The 22,031-nt window shown below is 40.0% G+C and overlaps 1 long non-coding RNA gene across 1 annotated transcript in view; it reads right to left on the minus strand.

The window, feature by feature from the left end:
- Nucleotides 1–1,289: 1,289 nt before the first annotated feature.
- LOC136389290 (uncharacterized) overlaps nt 1,290–22,031 on the minus strand; it is a 51,415-nt gene continuing 30,673 nt past the window's right edge. Inside the window, exon 3 of the long non-coding RNA XR_010748292.1 lies at nt 1,290–1,773. This is a non-coding gene — a long non-coding RNA (uncharacterized lncRNA). The remainder of the gene's footprint in view (nt 1,774–22,031) is intronic.

The following is a 22,031-nucleotide window of genomic DNA, read 5'->3' on the forward strand; positions in this document are numbered from 1 at the left end:
TTTATTTATTTATTTATTTATTTATTTTGTATTTTTCTGAAGCTGGAAACAGGGAGAGACAGTCAGACAGACTCTCGCATGCGCCCGACTGGGATCCACCCGGCACGCCCACCAAGGGGCGACGCTCTGTCCACCAGGGGGATGCTCTGCCCCTCCGGGGCGTCGCTCTGTTGCGACCAGAGCCACTCTAGCGCCTGGGGCAGAGGCCAAGGAGCCATCCCCAGCGCCCGGGCCATCTTTTTGCTCCAATGGAGCCTCGGCTGCGGGAGGGGAAGAGAGAGACAGAGAGGAAGGAGAGGGGGAGGGGTGGAGAAGCAAATGGGTGCTTCTCCTATGTGCCCTGGCCGGGAATTGAACCCGGGTCCCCCGCACGCCAGGCCGATGCTCTACCACTGAGCCAACTGGCCAGGGCCTGTTCTTACAAGTTTAGATAAAAACTATATGGGCCCTGGCCGGTTGGCTCAGTGGTAGAGCGTCGGCCTGGCGTGCGGGAGACCCGGGTTTGATTCCCGGCCAGGGCACACAGAAGAAGCACCCATCTGCTTCTCCATCCCTCTCCCTCTCCTTCCTCTCTGTCTCTCTCTTCCCCTCCCACAGCCGAGGCTCCATTGGAGCAAAGTTTCCCCGGGCGCTAGAATGGCTCTGATTGCGGCAGAGCGATGCCCCAAGATGGGCAGAGCATCGCCCCCTGGTGGGCATGCCAGGTGGATCCTGGTTGGGCGCATGCGGGAGTCTGTCTGACTGCCTCCCCGTTTCCAACTTCAGAAAAAAAAAAAAAAAAAACCTATATGGACACACCTGACCAGGCAGTAGTGCAGTGGATAGAATGTCATACTGGGACACGGAAGACCCAGGTTTGAAATCTCAGGTCACCAGCTTGAGTATGGGCTCATCTGGTTTGAGCAAGGCTCACCAGCTTGAGCTCAAGGTTGCTGGCTTGAGCAAAAGGTCACTTGCTCTGCTGTAGACCCCTGGTCCAGGCACATATGAAAAAGCAATCAATGAACAACTAAGGTGCCGCAACAAAGAATTGATTCTTCTCATCTCTCTCCCTTTCTGTTTGTCTCTATCTGTTCCTCTCTCTGTCTCTCTCTGTCTCTGTCATAAAAAACAACAATAAAAAAAAAATAAAACACTATATGGACATGATCTACAAGCAACAAGAGTACTCTTTAGGCAGTTTTCCTTCATGGATCGTAAGGAGATGTTTCTTGAGAAAAACTGAGTCTAGACTGAATCCCTGATGTCTTTCTAGAGAGAAAAAGCCAATGGCCTAACTCTGGGTTGAGCTTCATTGGGATGGAGGAAGGATGATTACAAAATGCACATTTTAAAATGGGTACAGAGTTTCATTTTGAAATGACAAAAAGTTCTAGAGGTGAATGGAAGCAATCATTGCAAACACTGAATGTACTTAATGCCACTGCCCTGTACACTTTAAAATGGTTAAGGTAGTAAATTTTATGTTATGTGTATTTTACTACAATGAAAAAACACAAATTTTGCTCTGGGAGGCTATCAGCCTTGTACAGTTGCCCTGAATCCACCACAGTAAGAGAACAAAGGACCATCAGTTGCTGAGAAAGGCAGACAGACCTTAGATGGATGGAGGACAAGCAGAGGCCTCTTGTCTCATCAGTGGGATCTTGTCAGTTTTTGGACATGGGCTGTATCAACTGAAAGTTGTGCTGGAAATACCAACCTCAGTTGGATGCAGTGGGTCAAGAGGCTGCTCACAAAAAACCAGGTGAGATGAAGTCGTCTTCGCAGGCACTACCAGCAAAACAGAGAACAGCCTATACCAGATGATCCTGAGGCCCTCACTCCAAATGCCACACACATTCAGACCACCTGGACTCAGCCCTTAAGAGAAGAGGAAGAGTGGGCTCTTGAATTGGCTGATGAAATCCTGAACTGACCAGAAAAATGCTTATCAATAGAAATAGAATGTAAGGCACATATAGACTTTTACATTTTCTAATAGTTCTATTAAATAAAGTAAAAAGAACAGGTGTAGTTAGTTTTAATACTTTATTTATTATATATCTAAAATATTATTTCAACCTGTAATCAATATTTAAAAATGATTAATGAGATAATTTTGCATTCTTATTTATCAAAGTCTTACAGAAACCCAGTGTATAATTTGTACTTCTAGCCTGTTTTAATTCAGACTGGCATATTTCAAGAGCTTATTAGCCACATGTGGCTAGTGATTGATATATCAGACAGTGCAAGAATAGAGTTTAAGTGGGAAACAACCAAAACCTCCCTCCCCCCGCAAATGACTAATATGGCAATATTTATTAAGACACTATTTGATTATGATTTTAATCAATTACATGGAAGTAGAAGTGATGTGTGTTTTTCCTAATGGTGGAAGCATTTAAGGGTCGGTGTGATAGGCTCCATCTCTCTCAGTCACCCAAGTGGTGAGTGGGAAATGGCTAATGTGAGCAGAGCCACCTGACTCCCTGTGTTGGACAGGTAATAAGCAAGAAATAAACAGTCTGACATTCAAGTGCATTTGGATGGGTGCTCAGCTGGGGCCTCCGTTCCTCTTTCCTTGGTTGCCTCCAAGAGACTGTTTTGTCTTCCTCACAGTATGCTGGTTGAGTACTTGGAAAACAGAAAGTGGAAGCTGCCAAATTCTTAAGGTCAAGACCCCCAAACTAGCCTAACATTGCTTCTGCCATATTCTATTGGTCAGTTACAAGCACACCCAGGTCCAAGGGGAGAGGACATGAACTCCACTTTTCATTATGAAAGATTTGTGGGTGTCTTTCATCTACCATGTAATAGAATCAAAAGGACAACTTAAGGAGGAAAAACTCCTATCAGGAAGCAGAGTTGAAGATACATTCTTTTGAAAAAGTGTTTGAAACTTCAAAAAGCAAGCTTTTATAATATACATTTAAAAGGAACTCTGCTATGACAGCCTATTAATAAAACTCAACTTTAATCGAAAGTTGAACCAGATGACCACTATCTTTTAAGTTTAACAAAAGAGCTAAGAGATCTGAAAAAAATAAAATAAAATTGTAGAACCAGAGAGCATTAGATCTGAAAGGACCTTGGAGACCCTCTCATTATATCTTTGTGTTTGTGTGGGTTGGAAACACTATTAGGAGGAAAGATCCTGCAGCTAGAGTATGGGTAGTATTTTCAGGTGGGCATTTATGTAGATTCTGACACATTGTCACATGCATTAGCATGATAATCACTCTCAAGTTATCTGCTCATGCTTGATTTGGAGTGAGAAGAACTGAGTAGTCCTCAAATGAAGACATCAACTATAGTTTAATTCACCCACAGTGACCCAAATGTTACACTGCTTTTATTCCTTACCAAATACTCCTTTGTGTGAAGCACAGTATTTTGACCATGGCTTGTTGGTCTGCTATAGAGTGGCACTTTTTAAGGTGCTTTGTCAGATTCCTAGGATGCTGCAGCAAGATGATATGTAATTCTGTCCTATTGTCCTATTGCTCAGACCTGGCTTTCCAGCCCAGTGAAAAACATGAGGTTGGATTTTTGGTAAGCTATTATGACAGAGCCCTGATTACACGGTGGGGAGACCAAGGTTATGATTTAAAGCTCAGCTCCTAACAGGCTCAGTGTCTTTGGTGTGGTGGCTTAACCTCTCCGACCCACCATGCCCTCATCAGCAAGACAGTCTTCTACAAATGAGCTCTGAGGGTCTTCCCAATTCTTTGGGTCAAGGACTGTGTGATCAAGGTTGCTAGGAGAAGGCGAAGAATCACAACTTGTCATAAGGGAAGCACACAGTAACTGAAACACAGTTGCTAAGGGTTCCTGAATGTCCATAAAGCTCTTCTGAGGACAGTACATGGGAAATAAGTTCTTTGGTTTTGATGATGTCCTGACAAAGTCTAATATATAACCATTCATATGGTGAAATGTGCCCAGGCTTCATCTCAGGCCAGTGGGGCCCTTTGTTATTTTTCAAAATGGTGTGCTGCCGCAGACTCATGTTTGCCTCATGCCCTGCTCTGACCCCTCGATATTCAGGGCACTAATCATGTTTTTTGTTATTATTATTAATCAGGGCCAATGAAATTGTACTTCACTCTGGCTTGTTCTCAAGTCCTGGAATTATGCAAATAGATTTATCAGCCAGCTCCCAGGCTTAAGCCGTGAATGGAAGTTTAAGGATGGCAGAAGCTTTTGCCCTGGCTCTCACTTATCTCCTCCAATCAAGCCTGAGGTGTGTTTTCCTCCTAACTTTTAATTGCATGACCTCTGAGAACCTAATTTTCAAAATACCCATTTATTATTTTAATGCTCATTTGGCATTATTATTTTCCCAAAGCAATCTTTTTGTTTTTGAATCTCTTAGGAGAGTCGAGAAGCAAGCCAAGAAAAGCTTCATTTTCTGCTCCTGACTCTCCCAAGAAGCAGAAATAAAACATTAAAAATCTTTGTTTCTGGCTGGGGATGGGAGAAGGGAGCAAGGAGGGGAGGAGGAAAGGCGAGAAGGAAATTGGAAGGCATTTGCAATGGTCCCAGATGGAAAGCAATCCAGCAAATTGCCTTTAAACAGCAGTGTCCCCTGCAAACAGGGCACTCTAGCTGTTTGGTGTCACTTGAAAGCATCGTGTTGATATTTTTATAGATTTTATGTTACGTTCTAAGGCTTGTGTCAGGAGCAGCCACTTGGAGTTTGGCAGTAATGGACATTGGTACGCTCGCGATCTGAGTATCTGTTATTTCAAGGGTAGGCACTGAGTGGATCTTACATCTTCTCAGCTGTTGCTTACCAGCTTCCTTCAGATACTGTTTGAACTGAAAAGCCCACATTTCTTGGTTTGAGTGAGCAATTCCCCTGACACTTCTAATCCTCTCACTTGTAAGCTACTAAACTGTGATTGAATGATGCCATTAGCAAGAAGGGGGTAAATACATTTAAGCATGGAGCCTTAGACTTTCTCAAATGATAACTGCCTTCATGTCTACAGGAGTCTTGTGCATTTATCAAAGTAGGGGGCTTGGGGAGAGAGAAAGAAAAATTAAATGATGAATGAATGAATATTATAGGCAGGCAGTTGAGTTTTGTGGCATTAAAAAGGCTTATCATACTACTTTAAGTAAAAAGACAAGAAGAGATGATGAGCCTGATTCTCCACATGGTGGAAAGAACATGTCTGGTTAACCTGTTTCCTGGCTACTTTCTGTTAAGAGCCGTTTACTTAAGCTAGACCAACTTGTTCACAGATCCCTGAACATCACTTAGTTTACCCCACCACTGAAAGTTATTCCTACCATTTGGTTATTTAAATATAAATGAATGAATTCAAATTAATACAAATGAGATTTTTTTTTTTTTTGTATTTTTCTGAAGTTGGAAACAGGGAGAGACAGTCAGACAGACTCCCGCATGCGCCCGACCGGGATCCACCCGGCACGCCCACCAGGGGGCGACGCTTTGCCCACCAGGGGGCGATGCTCTGCTCCTCCGGGGCGTTGCTCTGTTGCGACCAGAGCCACTCTAGCGCCTGGGGCAGAGGCCAAGGAGCCATCCCCAGCGCCCGGGCCATCTTTTTGCTCCAATGGAGCCTCGGCTGCGGGAGGGGAAGAGAGAGACAGAGAGGAAGGAGAGGGGGAGGGGTGGAGAAGCAGATGGGCGCTTCTCCTGTGTGCCCTGGCTGGGAATTGAACCCGGGACCTCTGCATGCCAGGCCGACGCTCTACCACTGAGCCAACTGGCCAGGGCCCAAATGAGAATTTTGTTCCTCAGTTGCACCAGCCTTATCTTGAGTATTTGAAGCAGGCTAGTGGCTATTGTTCTGGAAAGTACGTACATAGACCATTTCCATCATCTCAGAAAGCTCTGTGGACAGAGCTGCTTCAAAGACCTATAAAGTGCCCTTGGTTTTTCTGTAATTATGATTTTTTTTGTGTGTGACAGAGACAGAGAGAGAGAGACAGAGAGAGGGACAGAGAGGCACAGACAAACAGGAAGGAAGAGAGATGAGAAGCATCAATTCTTCACTGCAGCTCCTTAGTCTCCTTAGTTGTTCATTGATTGCTTTCCACTGGGGAGTTCCAGCAGAGCGAGTGACCCCTTGCTCAAGCCAGTGATGTTTGGGCTCAAGCCTGTGACCTTTGGCCTCAAGCCAGAGACCATGAGGTCATGTCTATGATCCCACGCTCAAAGCCGGTGACCCCATGCTCAAGCTGGTGAGCCTGAGCTCAAGCTGGATGAGCTTGCACTCAAGCTGGCAACCTCTGTCTTCTGTGTCCCAGTCTGACACTTTATCCACTGCACCACCTCCCAGTCAGGCTGTAATTATGATTATTAAATAATAATTTAAATTCATGGCATATTCTCATCATTGATCTATGCATGGCACAACCTATTCATTTTGTTTGTTTCAATTCTATAATAAATAACTATAAAACCAAAACTGAAAATTAAAGTCAAAACTTTGAAAATATCCCACATAAACCACGTGTGCCCCCTCCACACACCATTCTGCTATCTTCTCCCACCTGGGATTACCATCCTTACAGTTTCTGTGTTGATTCATGCCTTTGCCTTCCTTTGCATGTATTTCTTTTCATACATTCATAACACGTGTGTATATGTGTGTATATGTGTGTGTGTGTGTGTGTGTGTATGTAAGTGTGTGTATACTATTTTTTGGTTTTTAACTGTATAAAATTATGTTAAATGTAAGTTTGGAGGACTTAAAATTTGGCATAATATTGTTGCATATGGCTAATGGCAATGAATATATCTTCAAGTGAGCTTTGATTACATGGACTTCTTATTGTCAAATACCGGTTCATGTCTTATGCCCATCTTTATACTGAATTGTTTGTGCTTTTCAATTATTTATAAGTTATTTATGCAGTCTTCATACAAATCCTTTGTTGATAATGTGCATTGTCAAATCTTCTCCCAGTTTTTACTGTATCAATTGACTCTTTTTATGACATATTTAGATGAACAAAAGTTCTTAATTTTAATATAGTCAAGTTTATCAGTCTTTTCCTTTTTTGATGTCTTGTCTAAAATAGTTTTCACCCTAAGATTTGAAGGATAGTTTTTTTTATTTTTTTGCTAAGAATTTTGAAGTTTTGCGTTTTTGCATTTATGTTCTTGGTTTGCCTGGATTGATAGTTGACCAAGAAGTAAGAAGGAGTTTCATTTGTATCTTTTTCCCATGTATAACTCTTTTTTGATAGCTTCATTTATTGAACAATCTTTATTTTTCTTCAGCAATCAGATAATCCACCTTTATTCTCATCCAAAGTTCCATATATTCTTGGGTCTATTTATGGTCTTTATAGTTTATTCCATTAACTAATTTGCCTATCCCTGTGCCAATACATACATTTGTATTACTATAATTTCATAGTAAGTCCTGATGTCTAAGTAGGATCTGTGCTTACTTTTTATTCTACATTTTATAAGATTATCAAATTATATAAGACAAAATAAAACAACAACCCTGTTGGCATTTTAATTACAATTCCATCAGATTTATAGTTCAATTTAGGAACAATCATTTTTAAAGTTAGCTTTCTTATCTAAGAACAGGTTCTATTTCTCCATTTAAGTATTCTGTAATACCTCCCTTACTGCATATATATTGTTAGTATTATTTCTTGATTCTTGATATCCTCTGAGACTATTGGAAATACTACTTTCTCTTTATTTATATTTTCTAATGGTTTACTACTATTGTCTAGCAATGCAACTAACTTTCGAAAATATAGTAAAAAATATATATGAACACACACACAAACATATATACATTTATAAACCAATTTTAAACTCTGTTACTTTAAATATTTTCTGTAAATTATTTTGAATTCTTTGTAAAAATTACATTATCTGTAAATACTGGCAATTTTATTTCCTCCTTTCCAACTCTATGATTCCAATTTATTTTTCATGTCTTATTACATTGGCTGAGATAATCTATATAACATTGCATAGAAATGAGATTAAATTGCTCCTGATTTTAAAGAAAATAATTTTTTAAAGATTTTATTTACTTATTTTACAGAGAACAAAGGGAGGAATAGGAATAAACTCTCATAAATACCTTGACTAAGCAGGCCCAGGGTTTCGAACTGGCAACCTTAGCATTTTAAGTTGAGGCTTTATCCACTGCACCACCACAGGTCAGGCCTAGAAAATAATTTTAATGTTTCCAAATTGAGTATGATGTTTGTTTCAGGCATTACAAAAATAGATCTCTTTCATCAGCTTGAAAAAGCTTCCTTTTATTTCTACTTTACTAGAAGTTTTTATGTTTCAACACTGGAGTTAAAAATACTTTTTAAGTATCTATTATGTGATATAATTTTTCTTTTTTAATTTGTTAATGTGGTGAATTACATTAAGGATTGTTCTATTATTACAACCATCATTTGGTGGTATAAATCTTATTTGATTATGCTGTATAGTCTTTTCTATATAGTGTTGAATTCAGTTTGTAAATATCTTACTTAGAATTGTTGCACCTGTATTCATGAGTGAAATAGGCCAGTAATATTCCTTTCACAGAATGTATTAATGTAATTTTGGAATAAAATTATGTCATGATCTTATAATAATATAAAAATTCTTCTCTTTATTATCCTTTTACTGTAAAAATAAGCTTGTGTACAATTGGGAGGATCAGTTTCCTGGTAGTATTGTGGCCTATCCTATAAAATCAGCTGGCCTACTGCTCTTATTGTGGGCAATTTTTAGACATCATCAAATTTCTTTAATCAATATAGAATTTGCAATCTTTTAATTTTTTTCTTGAGTCAGTTCTGGCAAGACAGCCTTTTCTACATGTTAATTTTAGTTAATTTCTACATGTTAATTATGAAGCACATAGTTGTTCACTGTATTCATCCTATATGTGGTTATGTACTCTTTTGCAATTGATAACATTATTGTAGTCTCTTGCAAAGTTTTTCTAAAGATTCATCTAATTTTGTTGTTGTTGTTGTTTGTTTCAAAGGATCAACTTTTGGCATTGTTGACTATTTTTTTAATGTCTATTCTTCTCTACTTCTACTACAATCATTACTTACTGCTTTCTTTGAATTTATTCTGTTGTTCATTTATGTGACTTCTGAAAATGAACCTGTAGGTTATTAGTTTTGAAGCTTTACTCATTTCCAATGAAATTATGTAAGGCTAACAGTTCTCTTGAAGCACTGCCTTTGATGGATTTCTTTCTTTTTTTTTCCTATTCCATTTATATATATATATATTTTAATCTTATTTTTATTAATTTTAATGCAGTGACATTGATAAATCAGGGTACATATGTCCCAAGAAAACATCTCCAGATTATTTTCACCTTTGATCATGCTGCATACCCCTCACCCAAGTCAAATTGTCTTCTGTCACCTTCTATCTGATTTTCTTTGTTCCCCTACCCTCCCCCTAGCCCCTCCCTCCCCTTCCCCACCCCTCCACCCCACTCCCTGTTACCATCACATTCTTGTCCATGTCTCTGAGTCTCATTTTTATGTCCCATCTATGCATGGGTTCATATAGTTCTTATTTTTTTCTGATTTACTTATTTCACTCCGTATAATGTTATCAAGGTCTATCCATGTTATTGTAAATGATTTGATGTCATCATTTCTTATGGTTGAGTAATATTCCATAGTATATATGTACCAAAGCTTTTTAATCCACTCGTCCTCTGACGGACACTTGGGCTGTTTCCAGATCTTCGTTATTGTGAACAATGCTGCCATAAACATGGGGGTGCATTTCTTCTTCTGGAACCGTTCTATGGTGTTCTTGGGGTATATTCCTAAAAGTGGGATGGCTGGGTCAAAAGGCAATTCGATTTTCAATTTTTTGAGGAATCTCCATACTGTTTTCCACAGAGGCTGCACCAGTCTGCATTCCCACCAGCAGTGTAGGAGGGTTCCCTTTTCTCCACATCCTGGCCAGCACTTATTTTGTGTTTTGTTGATGAGCGCCATTCTGAAGGTGTGAGGTGGTATCTCATTGTGGTTTTAATTTGCATTTCTCTAATGATTAGTGATGTTGAGCATTTTTTCATGTGCCTATTGGCCATCTGTATATCCTCTTTGGAGAAGTGTCTATTCATTTCTTTTTCCCATTTTTTGATTGGATTGTTTATCTTCCTGGTGTTGAGGTTTACAAGTTCTTTATAAATTTTGATTATTAACCCCTTATCAGACGTACTGTCAAATATGTTCTCCCCTTGTGTAGTTTGTCTTTTTATTCTGTTCTTATTGTCTTTGGCTGTGCAAAAGCTTTTTAGTTTGATATAGTCCCATTTGTTTATCCTGTCTTTTATTTCCCTTGTGGAGATAAATCAGCAAATATATAGCTGCAAGAGATGTCGGAGAGCTTACTGCCTATGTTTTCTTCTATGATGCTTCTGGTTTCACACCTTACATTTAAGTCTTTTATCCATTTTGAGTTTATTTTTGTGAATGGTATAAGTTGGTGGTCTAGTTTCATTTTTTTGCAGGTTGCTGTCCAATTTTCCTAACACCATTTGTTGAAGAAGCTGTCTTTACTCCATTGTATGCCCTTACCTCTTTTTTTTTTCTTTGTATTTCTCTGAAGCTGGAAACAGGGAGAGACAGTCAGACAGACTCCCGCATGCGCCCGACCGGGATCCACCCGGCACAGCCACCAGGGGCGATGCTCTGCCCACCAGGGGCGACGCTCTGCCCCTCCCGGGCATCGCTCTGCCGCGACCAGAGCCACTCTAGCGCCTGGGGCAGAGGCCAAGGAGTCATCCCCAGCACCCGGGCCATCTTTGCTCCAATGGAGCCTTGTCTGTGGGAGGGGAAGAGAGAGACAGAGAGGAAGGAAGGGGGGGTGGAGAAGCAAATGGGTGCTTCTCCTATGTGCCCTGGCCGGGAATTGAACCCGGGTCCCCCGCACGCCAGGCCGATGCTCTACCACTGAGCCAACAGGTCCAGTAGTTTTTTGACGGAGACTTTAAAATTTTCTATATACAATATCATATCATCTGCAAATAATGATAGCTTTACTTCTGCAAATAATGATAGCTTTACTTCTTCTTTTCCAACTTGAATGCCTTTTATTTTTTCTTCTTGTCTGATTGCTGTGGCTAGGACTTCCAGAACTATGTTGAATAAGAGTGGTGAAAGGGGGCACCCCTGCCTTGTTCCTGATCTTAAGATGATTGCTTTTAATTTTTGCCCATTGAGTATGATGTTGGCTGTGGGTTTGTCATAGATGGCCTTTATCATCTTGAGGTGTGTTCCCTGTATTCCCACTTTGTTAAGAGTTTTGATCATGAATGGGTGCTGGATTTTATCAAATGCTTAATCTGCATCTATTGAAATTATTATGTGGTTTTTATCCTTCCTTTTGTTTATATGATGAATCACATTGATTGATTTGTGAATATTGTACCAGCCTTGCCTCCCAAGAATAAATCCCACTTGACCATGGTGTATGATTTTTTCCATATATTGCTGGATCTGGTTTACTAATATTTTGTTGAGGATTTTAGCATCTATATTCATCAGTGATATTGGCCTATAATTTTCTTTCTTTGTGTTGTCTTTGCCTGGTTTTGGAATCAGAATTATGCTCACCTCATAAAAGGAGCTTGGAAGTCTTCCTTCCTCTTGAATTTTTTGAAATAGCTTGAGAAGGATAGGAGTCAGTTCTTCTTTGAATATTTGGTAGAATTCACTTGTGAAGCCATCTGGCTCAGGACTTTTCTTTGTTGGGAGTTTTTTGATAACTGTTCTGATCTCATTTAGTGTAATTGGTACGTTTAGGTTTTCTGATTCTTCCAAATTGATTTTTGGAAGATTGTATGTTTCAAGGAATTTGTCCATTTCATCTAGGTTGTCTAGTTTTTTGGCATACAGTTCTTCATAGTATTTTCTTACAATCCTTTGTATTTCTGTTGTGTCAGTTGTTATTTCTCCCCTCTTATTTCTAATTTTATTTGTTTGAGTCCTCTCTTTTCCTTGGTGAGTCTAGTTAAAAGTTCATCAATCTTGTTTACCTTTTCAAAAAACTAGTTCCTAGTTTCATTGATCCTCTGTATTGTTTCTTTAGTCTCTATGTCATTTATTTCTGCTCTGATCATTATTATTTCCTTCCTTCTACTAGCTCTGGGCTTTACTTGCTGTTCTTTTTCTAGTTATTTTAGATGCAGGGTTAAATTGTTTATTTGAGCTTTTTCTAGCTTCTTAAAGTATGCTTGTAATGCTATGAACTTCCCTCTCAGCACTGCCTTTGCTGTGTCGCATAAATTTTGAGTTGTTGTATACTCATTATCATTTGTTTCTAGGAATTTTTTTATTTCCTCTTTGATCTCATTCTTAATCCATTCATTATTTAACAACCTGCTATTTAGTTTCCATGCGTTTGAGAATTTTTGAGCTGTTCTGTTGTGGTTGATTTCTAGTTTCATGCCATTGTGATCAGAAAAAGTGCTTGATATGATTTCAATCTTCTTAAATTTGTTGAGACCACTTTTGTGCCCTAACATGTGGTCTATCCTAGAGAATGTACCATGAGCACTTGAAAAGAATGTATATTCTGCTGCTTTAGGGTGAAAGGTTCTGAAGATATCTATTAAATCAAGGTGATCTAGTGTGTCCTTTAAGTCTGCTATTTCTTTGTTAATTTTCTAACTGGAGGATACATCTAGTGATGTTAGTGGGGTATTAAAATCCCCTACTATTATAGTATTGCTGTTGATCTCGCCCTTTAAATCCATCAAAGTCTGCTCTATATATTTAGGTGCTCCTATATTAGGTGCTTAGATATTTATAATAGTTGTATCTTCCTGTTGTATTGCTTCCTTTATCATTATGTAGTGGCCTTCTTTATCTCTTACTATATTCTTTGTTTTAAAGTCCATTTTGTCTGATATAAGTATTGCTACCCCAGCTTTTTTTTTCATTTCCATTTGCATGAAATATTTTTTTCATCCTTTTACCTTCAGCCTATGTGCATCTTTTGTTTTAAGGTGTGTCTCTTGTAGACAGCATATATACGGGTTCTGTTTTTTTATCCATGCAGCTACTCTATGTCTTTTGATTGGATCATTTAATCCATTTACATTTAAGGTTATTATTGATATGTAATTGTTTATTGCCATTTTATTCTTTAAAGCTGTATTCCTCTTTTGCTATATTCTTTTCCAACTTTGATCTGTTTACACTATGCCCCTTAACATTTCCTGCAGCATTGGTTTGGTTGCAATGAATTCCTTGAGTTTTTTTGTCTGGGAAACTTTTTATTTCTCCTTCAATTTTAAATGATAGCCTTGCTGAATAAAGTAGTCTTGGTTGTAGATTCTTGTTCTGCATTACTTTGAATATTTCTTGCCATTCCCTTCTGGCTTCAAGTGTTTCTGGTGAGACGTCTGTTGTCATCCTTATGGGGGCTTCTTTGTATGTGATAGCCTTTTTTTCTCTTGCAGCTTTTAACATTTTCTCTTTATCACTTAGCTTTGGTATTTTAATTATGATGTGTCTTGGTGTAGGTTTCTTTGGGTTTCTTTTTAGTGGAGTTCTTTGTGCTTCTTGAATTTGTGAGAGTTTCTTCTGCATTAATTTAGGGAAGTTTTCAGCTATAATATGATTGAACAAAGCCTCTATTCCTTGGTCTTTCTCTTCTTCTTCAGGAACCCCTATTATGTGGACGTTATTTCTCTTTATGTTGTCACAGAGCTCTCTAAGAGTTTCCTCAGACTTTTTGAGTCTCTTTTGTTTTTTCTTCTCTGCTTTCATGCCTTCATTCCAGTTGTCCTCCAACTCGCTGATTTGATCCTTCAGCTCTATTCATCCTGTTTTTAATTCCTTCCATTGTGGTCTTCATTTCTGATATTGTATTTGTCATCTCTGACTGATTCTTTTTTAATATTTCAATATCCTTTTTTTATAGTTGCTATTTCTTTATTTAGGTGTTCATGATTACCATCCGTTGTTGTTCTAAGATCCCTAAGCCTCCTTACAATCATTATTTTAAACTCTGCATCCAGAAGTTTAATTATTTCTATATCACTTAGTTCATCTCCTGAAAGTTTCTCTTGTGGTTTCATTTGGATTGCACTTCTTTGTCTTCTCATTGTGTCTGTGTGTTTGGGTGTTTTTTTTGTAGAGCTGGTTGAGTCCAGGCTTGGTGTTGTCTGCATCCAGTTTTCACTTGTGTTGTTTCTAGGTCTTCTTGGGTTGGCATCAGCTATTATTTGTAATCCACTTTTGGATTTGGGCTGCTTTGAAGTCTTGATTTGTTTGTTTTCTTAATAGGTGATTGTCTTGTTTGCTGATCTCAGCAGGGGGCTTATTTGAAACTGTATCCAGGAATGCGGTGGGTGTGACCTGAGGCTCTGAAGTCCTCTTCTGCCAGTCAATCTCTCTGGGGGCAGGTTGCTTTCTCAGCTTCAGTAGGGGGAGGTGTATCTCAGATCTCCATGGAGACCTGAGTTACTGCCCCTCCTCCCCACTTCTTGTTTTCAGCTGTGTCTTATTGCGCTGATTGGACCTGGAGAGATGTTTGTATCTCTGTGACCTGGAAGTACTTTTGTATTTTGCTTTGTGGAAGTATCAGCCCCTCCCTCAGTTATGGCTGCCTCCAAGACTGAATGAGTCAGCTTTTCATGTCATCACCTGTATTCCTCTCCCCCTCACCATCCATCTCTCTCTCTCTCCTTTCTTTTTGGAAGACAAGCGGGCCCTTTCAACACACCTCGTTCCCTGGTCACCAGGCAAGTGGCTGTGAGCAGTATTTACTGCTCTTTTCCTTGAAGTGAGAGCCCAGCCTCACCCCCCCCCATTCCTGTAAGCAGGGGAGATTCAGGCGCTCCCTACCAGGTTTGTTGTGGCTTCTTCTTTGCTCCTTGGTTTTTGAAAGCTGTTCTTTTAGTCCAGATTTGGTTTTTTATGCTGATTGTTCATAAATCAGTTTACATTCCAGTTCAGTGGTGTGAGCTGGGAGTCTGTGTGTCTGCTTACTCCGCTGCCATCTTCAGGTCCAAATTTCTTTCTTGTTGCAGCTTAATCATATTTAACACTCTTTTATGCTCAGGTCAAATTTTACTTTCTTTATGATCCTTTATTTACCTGACATGCTGGTCCACAGTTATTGGTTTAGTTTTAAACTCTATTTTGCAATTAGGTAGAAGAAACATAGATTTTGAAGTCACATAAACCCAGGTTAAAGCCCAGCTCTCCCATGCAATAACTGTTTCACTTTAAGCATAACAATATTTAGTATCTCTTATTTTTTCATCTTAAAAGTAGAAAAGACAAAAGCTGAGTCTTTACGTTTTTGAAAGTTAAATGTGTGTTAACCTATGTGAAACTATCTGATATCAGTTTTTGGCATATATGATATTAACACTCTTCTTCCTTTCTTCCATTCTCCCTCCATCACTCTCTCCCTTGCTAGCTTCTTTCCTCTCTACCTTCCTTGCTTCCAAGGAATAAGACTCCAGAGTTAATTTTACTTCTGATAGACATTGAAAATAATTTCTACATAAATGCTGCAAAATGTAGAGGAAGTTGACTTGGCTAGTTTTCTTTTATCTTGTGGGTACTCTCCACTCTATTTTCTCCTTGATAGAGAAAATGAGTGCATTGTAGCAACTAAGTCCTATCTGTTTTCTCCCCAGTGGTTAGTGTTATAGATTTCTCAGTTTTGACCATGAGACTTTATTTGGTTACATATTAACCTGCTGAACCAACTCATGAAGTCACTGAACTTGGATTCCTACCAATTTAGCTTATTTAACTGAGAAAATTTTACTGTTGATGGATCACACTCACCAATTTTGCTTTATGTTAAGCTTGAAGTTATTGATTTTCTTTATTAGAATGCCATCTTTTCACACTGTCTTATCTAAGTCAAGAAGGACATGTCATCCTGGCCTTCATGCATTAGTTTCTTAATATTCTCAGACCTCTCTAAGGAGCTTCTATCAATAGGAACAATCTTTAACCTCCCACAGTGGTATAATGATTATGTTATGAATTGCAGTGTCAGCAAATATGAACATACTCCTTAGTTCAAAATAGAGAAATTTCCTGGATTATGCCTGTTATTTAATCAGATACTCCTCTCAGAGGTTATAATACTTGACCCTCACTCCTGGTAAAAACGTATTAGGTTAGACAACTAGAATTAAATATGGATTCATTCACAGTGGAGAGTAACCAAATTAGTACTTTAACAAAGAACTGGCAAGATATGTCCTTCAGTGTCTACAGGTACTTCTGCATGCCGTGTTGTTCTACTTTGAGGAGTACATAGCAATATGAGCTGTCAATCAAGAGTCTTTAGCACAACATGAATTGAAACGACACCTGTTCCTCTAAAGCAGTGGGTATTTATACTGTGTCAGAAATATCTCCTATAAACACTAATGGTATTTTTTTTATTGGTGAAAACATATACAGCACTTGATGCAAAATATCAACACCTAGGAATCTTCCACTTATTCCTTAAAATCATAAAATTTTATTTCTGAAGGCTTAAGATGTGCTAATAACAAATGCTTTTGGTCAATGTACACATTAGCAAGTAGACCTGAAATTAGACTGGGATCTATCAGTTCCTAGTCAAGCCTAGATTACTCAGAGAATTAAGAGATGAGCTGTTATACTTTACCTCTCCACATATGCCCCATAAGTCACAAAGTCACTCCCATAAGGGTGAAGATGGGGTGGGGTTTATAAACAGATTTATAAATCTCCATATGTAATAACTACAAAAACCAAAGCACAAGATCTTGCACAAGTAATAAGGTACACCACCAACTTGCATAATGAATGAGTGTGTGTTTTGAGCCAAGCAGGGCAGCCTGCCCCAGCTCACTGCAGCCTGAACATGCCCACCCTCAATGGAGGACCTTTAGGAAGTGTCTTTGCCTTTTTTTCTGTTCACTAGTTTCAAATGATGCCAGTGTAGGTCCTCCATGTTCAAGGTGTGCTCTGTCACATCCTATGCCAAGAATTTGCCCAAACATTTTTCCTTTTCTTTCTTTTTTCCTGAGTCTTATTGCTGTTGCTTCCCTTTCTCCCCTTTCCTATCCTTCCTCCTCTCTCCTCCTCCTCTCTGCATTTTCTTATCCATCATCACTGTTCTCATCTTCTCTCCCCACTGTCACAAGTAGTTCTGCTCTTTTCCTTCCATGACTTTCACACCATTTAAAAAAGAAAGGAGGAAAAGAAGAAAAAAAAAGAAAAATAAAGAAAGTTTAGGAAAAATTCTCTTTCTAAGACAGTGGTTTCAGGTTATTCCTAGTAACAGTCTTGTCCTTATTCCAAGTCCGCAACTTCTTTCTCTCCCAGGGCTGGGGGGGGGGCGAGGGGCAGAGGGGATAGTGTGCTCAGTATCCAGAGCATGTGGTTTCCAACAGAGGGTGGTTTCCCCTGGGTTCAGGTGCCTACCAGCCAAGCCACAGAGCCGCCACAGATGGTGCAGGCCACTACTCACCACACGAGGGAGTGCAGCCAGCCCTGCTCACTGATACAGCAAAGTACTTAGACAAAGTGCTCTCTCTGAGCACTAATTAGCCTCTGAGTAATTTCTAATCTAACTCCAATTTCAACCATATGTATATACAGATGCAGTTCACTATATACTTTGTCTCCTTTTCCTCATCTTTCTTAGATTCCTTTCCCCCTCCCCACAATTCCTTTATTTTTTTAATTCTAGTCATTAATTTCCCTCTATAAAATATTTTAACACTTAACTTGGAACTTGAAGGCTAACAGCTTTGGGGATCCTATATTTTCTTCGACACAACTGTGTGGAGTGCTGAGGAATAAAATCAGTGTGAGTTACACTCAGAATCCCTTTTTTCCAGAATGACAATATACAACTCATTTATAATCTTTACACTCGAATATACAACCAGATGTAACTCAGGCCTGCTGACCCTGTTACATTATTTACTTCTTATATTTCTCCTTTTTTAAAAAAAAAACATTTTCCCAAAGTTATCTATTAAAAAAGACCGTTTTGAGTACCTTTTTAGAAATCACTCAAAGAGTGCCCTTGGTTTTCGAAGAGACCTTTTCCCTCTCATATTCTGACTCTGTTAATATCAGAGGCCTTCTTAGGTCATGGATCTCTTTAGATGCCTGCACTTATCTTTCTATTTGACATTAGCTATGACTGTGTTGTCACAACTTTACTTTGGAAAATTGTGTGGTTTGTTTTCCTCTGTCCACGGTTTGATTCTTTATTCTTTCATCTTTTTTTTTTCTTCAAATATCTGTTTCTCAAATTTCATGACAGATACCAAGGCCTCTATTCTCTTCCTAATTGATATCAGAATTTCAGGAAGACAGCGGCATCGCCTGCAGGTTCTCCTTGCTTTCCCATTCAGTACCGATTTGTCTTCATTAAAGCTGGTGTGGTCATTTAGCCTGCCAGGACATGGCATGGCACTATGGCTTTGGAAACAGGTAAGTCAAGGTTTGGAATCTTGGCTCTGCTTCTAACTAGTCATGTAGTTTGAGAGGTTACTTAATCTACCTAGGCCTCGGTCTCCTGATGTTTTAAAAATGAGAGAAGAGCCTGACCAGGCAATTGCTTAGTGAAAAGCTAGCCTGGGATGCTGAGGATCCAAGTTCGAAATCCTGAAGTCGCCAGCTTGAGTGCAGGCCCACCAGTTGAGTGCGGGGTCACTGGCTTGAGTGTGGAATCATAGACATGACCCCATGGTCGCTGGCTTGAACCCAAAGGTTGCTGGCTTGAAGCCCAAGGTCAGTGGCTTGAGCGAGGAGTCACTTGCTCTGCTGGAGCCCCCTGGTCAAGGCACATATGAGAATGCAATCAATGAACAACTTAGGTGCTGAAACAAAAAACTGATACTTCTCATTTCTCTCTCTCCTTCTGTCTGTCCCTGTCCTTCCTGTGTGTGCCTATCTGTCCCTCTCTCTGTCCCTCTCTCTCTTTCTATCTCAAAAAACAAAAAGGAGAGAACACCTACTTTGTAATATTACTAATATTAATATTAGATGCCTAATTTTAATATTACTTTGTAATATTATTGTGAGCATTAGAGGTCAGTATGTGAATTAACTGGCATGTAATAGGTATATGATGATAAATGCAAATTACTTTTATTTTGAGATAGTCAAATATGAAATTCAGATCCTAGTTTCTGTACTTTCTAGGACTTTTTAAAAGGAAGTTAACCATTAACTGCTTTTTGAGACAAAATCTCCTTATCTGTAAAATGGAGACCAAGGTTTCTGTCCTGTTCGACTCCTGGGAAGACCATCGCATCTGGCAGGGTAAAGACAGTTGCATGTATTTTCACCAAAATTCTTTCTCTTCTGTTTCTGGACAAAGACATGCCCTGCTGGATACATGTGAACTGCACCTGATGTGTTTTCTTCACAGAAAAAAATTTCCAATAGGTGCTACACTTGTTCTTCAAACAATTAGCTCAATAGAGTGCCTATTTTATATCTTGGGATAGCAGTATCAATTTTTGCTTTGTGATCAATAGAAATATGTTTTTAGGAGAAGACAGGATGGCACTGGAATAGGCTGATGTACAAACATCCACCTCCCAGAACCAAAGAGGATTACAAACTAATTTTAAGAACTATCCTCTGGAAAAAACTAAGAGGACTAAACTAAGAGGACTCTTCAACCAAGCAATTACAGCAAAGTACTTAGACAAAGTGCTCTCTCTGAGCACTAATTAGCCTCTGAGTAATTTCTAAACTAACTCCAATTTCAATCATATGAAGAAACCACACTGAGACTGGTAGGAAAAGCAGAAATGCGGAGAGGGATACCCAGCTCCCTGGAGCGAATGGCAGCTGGGAGAGACTCACGTGGCAGAAGTAAGTTTAGCAGAGAGGGGAGGGTCCTGAATGCCAGGAAAAAAGCCCCAGCCTGCAGCCCCAGAGCCTAGAAGAGGCATTTGGACAGTATTTAACTGGAAACAAGTCAGGATACTGTTTGTGAGAAAGAGACTGATTTCTCAGACCCAGGATTCTTCTTAAAGGGACTGCGCAGAACACCTCTCTCAAAATCACTCACCCAGGGCTCCGGGGAACAGGGAGAGAGAAGAGTACCAGAGTAGCAGGAAGATAGTGTAATCTAGGAGGCACAGGGAGAAACATTTTGGGAGACAGCCACCCTAACCCCTGGGACGAGTCACTCCCCAAATCTGAAGTGAATATTTTCCCTGGAAACAGCAATACCAGCAAAGGGAAGAAGGACACCAGCCAAACAAGCTCTCCTGCAGCACTCAGAGCAGAGTCACTTAGAAGGACGGAGCTTTCGGGACAACAGTACTGAGTGTTAGGGTATGAGCTGCAGCGCCCACACCCCACATGGCTGAGGGATTGCTGGAGGGTGGGTGGCAGAGGGACACGGAAATGCAATTCTGTTGGCAAGGGCAGAAGCCGGCTGGCCACCACTGGGACCAGGTGTGGGCTCAGTCTTGCCTGGCTGGGGAGGAGGGGGAGTGCAAAAACGGTCAAGCCCACCTGCGGGCAGCCTGCAATCCAGCCTGCAGGAGAAGGGTGGAAACCCCAGAAGGGGTGTAGACCAGCCTTTGAGCAGGGTGCAGGAGCACAGCTTTGCCCCGCCCACAAAACCGAGGCTTGTGGCCTGACTTGAGAGCTGGCTCTTCTCATGGGGGTGGAGCCCAAAACCCAGAATAGGCAGAGTCCCACAACTGAGTGTGGGTACGCAGTCCCACATGGCCTGTGGAGCCAAGGCTGGCAGCTGTCCCAGGAGTGGGCTTCTCCTGCAAGGGCGGGATGAAAGCCCCAAAACAGGCGGAGACCCACAGCTGAGCAAAGGTGCTCGCCACTGCCCTCAGGGCCAAGCATAACACCACCTATGGGGGTGGGGCAAAGGCTAAGGCCACCAAGTCTTGTTCACCCGAGCATGTGATCACAGCCACTCCCATGAAGGAGAGGTGGAAACCACAGCAACAGCCAGTGGGCAGGCACCGGCAATGCCAATACCCAAACACCCTAGGCAGCAACAACAGAGGGGGTGGCGGGCCTGCAGACAGACCATAACTAGGAAACAGAGGCCACAACCACTGGACTCCAGTGGCCAAAACCTTCCTTTACACAGAGAAAATGAGAAGGCAGAGAAATGCAACACAAATGAATCAACAGAAATCCCCAGAAAAGGACCTGAATGAATCAGATATAACCAAATTACCAGATGCAGAGTTTAAAATAATGATTGTTAGGATGCTCAAAAATATTAGAACAACAATAGATGGTCATTATGAACACCTAAATAAAAAGATAGCAAATATAAAAAAGGACACTGAAATAATAAAAAAGAATCAATCAGAAATGACAAATACAATATCAGAAATGAAGAACACAATGGAAGGAATTAAAAGCAGGATGGATGAGGCTGAGAATCAAATCAGCGAGTTAGAGGACAAGATAAATGAAGGCATGGAAGCAGAGCAGAAAAAAGAAAAGAGACTCAAAAAGTCTGAGGAAACTCTAAGAGAGCTCTGTGACAACATGAAGAGAAATAACATCCACATCATAGGGGTTCCTGAAGAAGAAGAGAAAGAACAAGAAATAGAGACTTTGTTCAAGCATATCATAGTTGAAAACTTCCCTCAATTAAGGCAGGAAAACATTTCACATGTTCAAGAAGCACAGAGAACTCCATTAAAGAGAAACCCAAAGACATCAACACCAAGACACATCATAATTAAAATACCAAAGCTAAGTGATAAAGAGAACATATTAAAAGCTGCTAGAGAAAAAAAAGACTATCACCTACAAAGGAGCCCCCATAAGGATGACAACAGACTTCTCAACAGAAATACTTGAGGCCAGAAGGGAATGGCAAGAAATAATCAAAGTAATGCGAAACAAGAGCCTCCAACCAAGACTACTTTATCCAGCAAGGATATCATTTAAAATTGAAGGAGAAATAAAATGCTTTTCAGACCAAAAAAACCCAAAACTCAAGGAATTCACTACAACCAAACCAATGCTGCAAGAAATGCTGTAAACAGATCAAAGGAGAAAAAGAATAGAGCAAA

The sequence above is a fragment of the Saccopteryx leptura genome, chromosome 1, assembly GCF_036850995.1.
Source record: "Saccopteryx leptura isolate mSacLep1 chromosome 1, mSacLep1_pri_phased_curated, whole genome shotgun sequence".
Classification (NCBI taxonomy): Eukaryota; Metazoa; Chordata; class Mammalia; order Chiroptera; family Emballonuridae; genus Saccopteryx; species Saccopteryx leptura.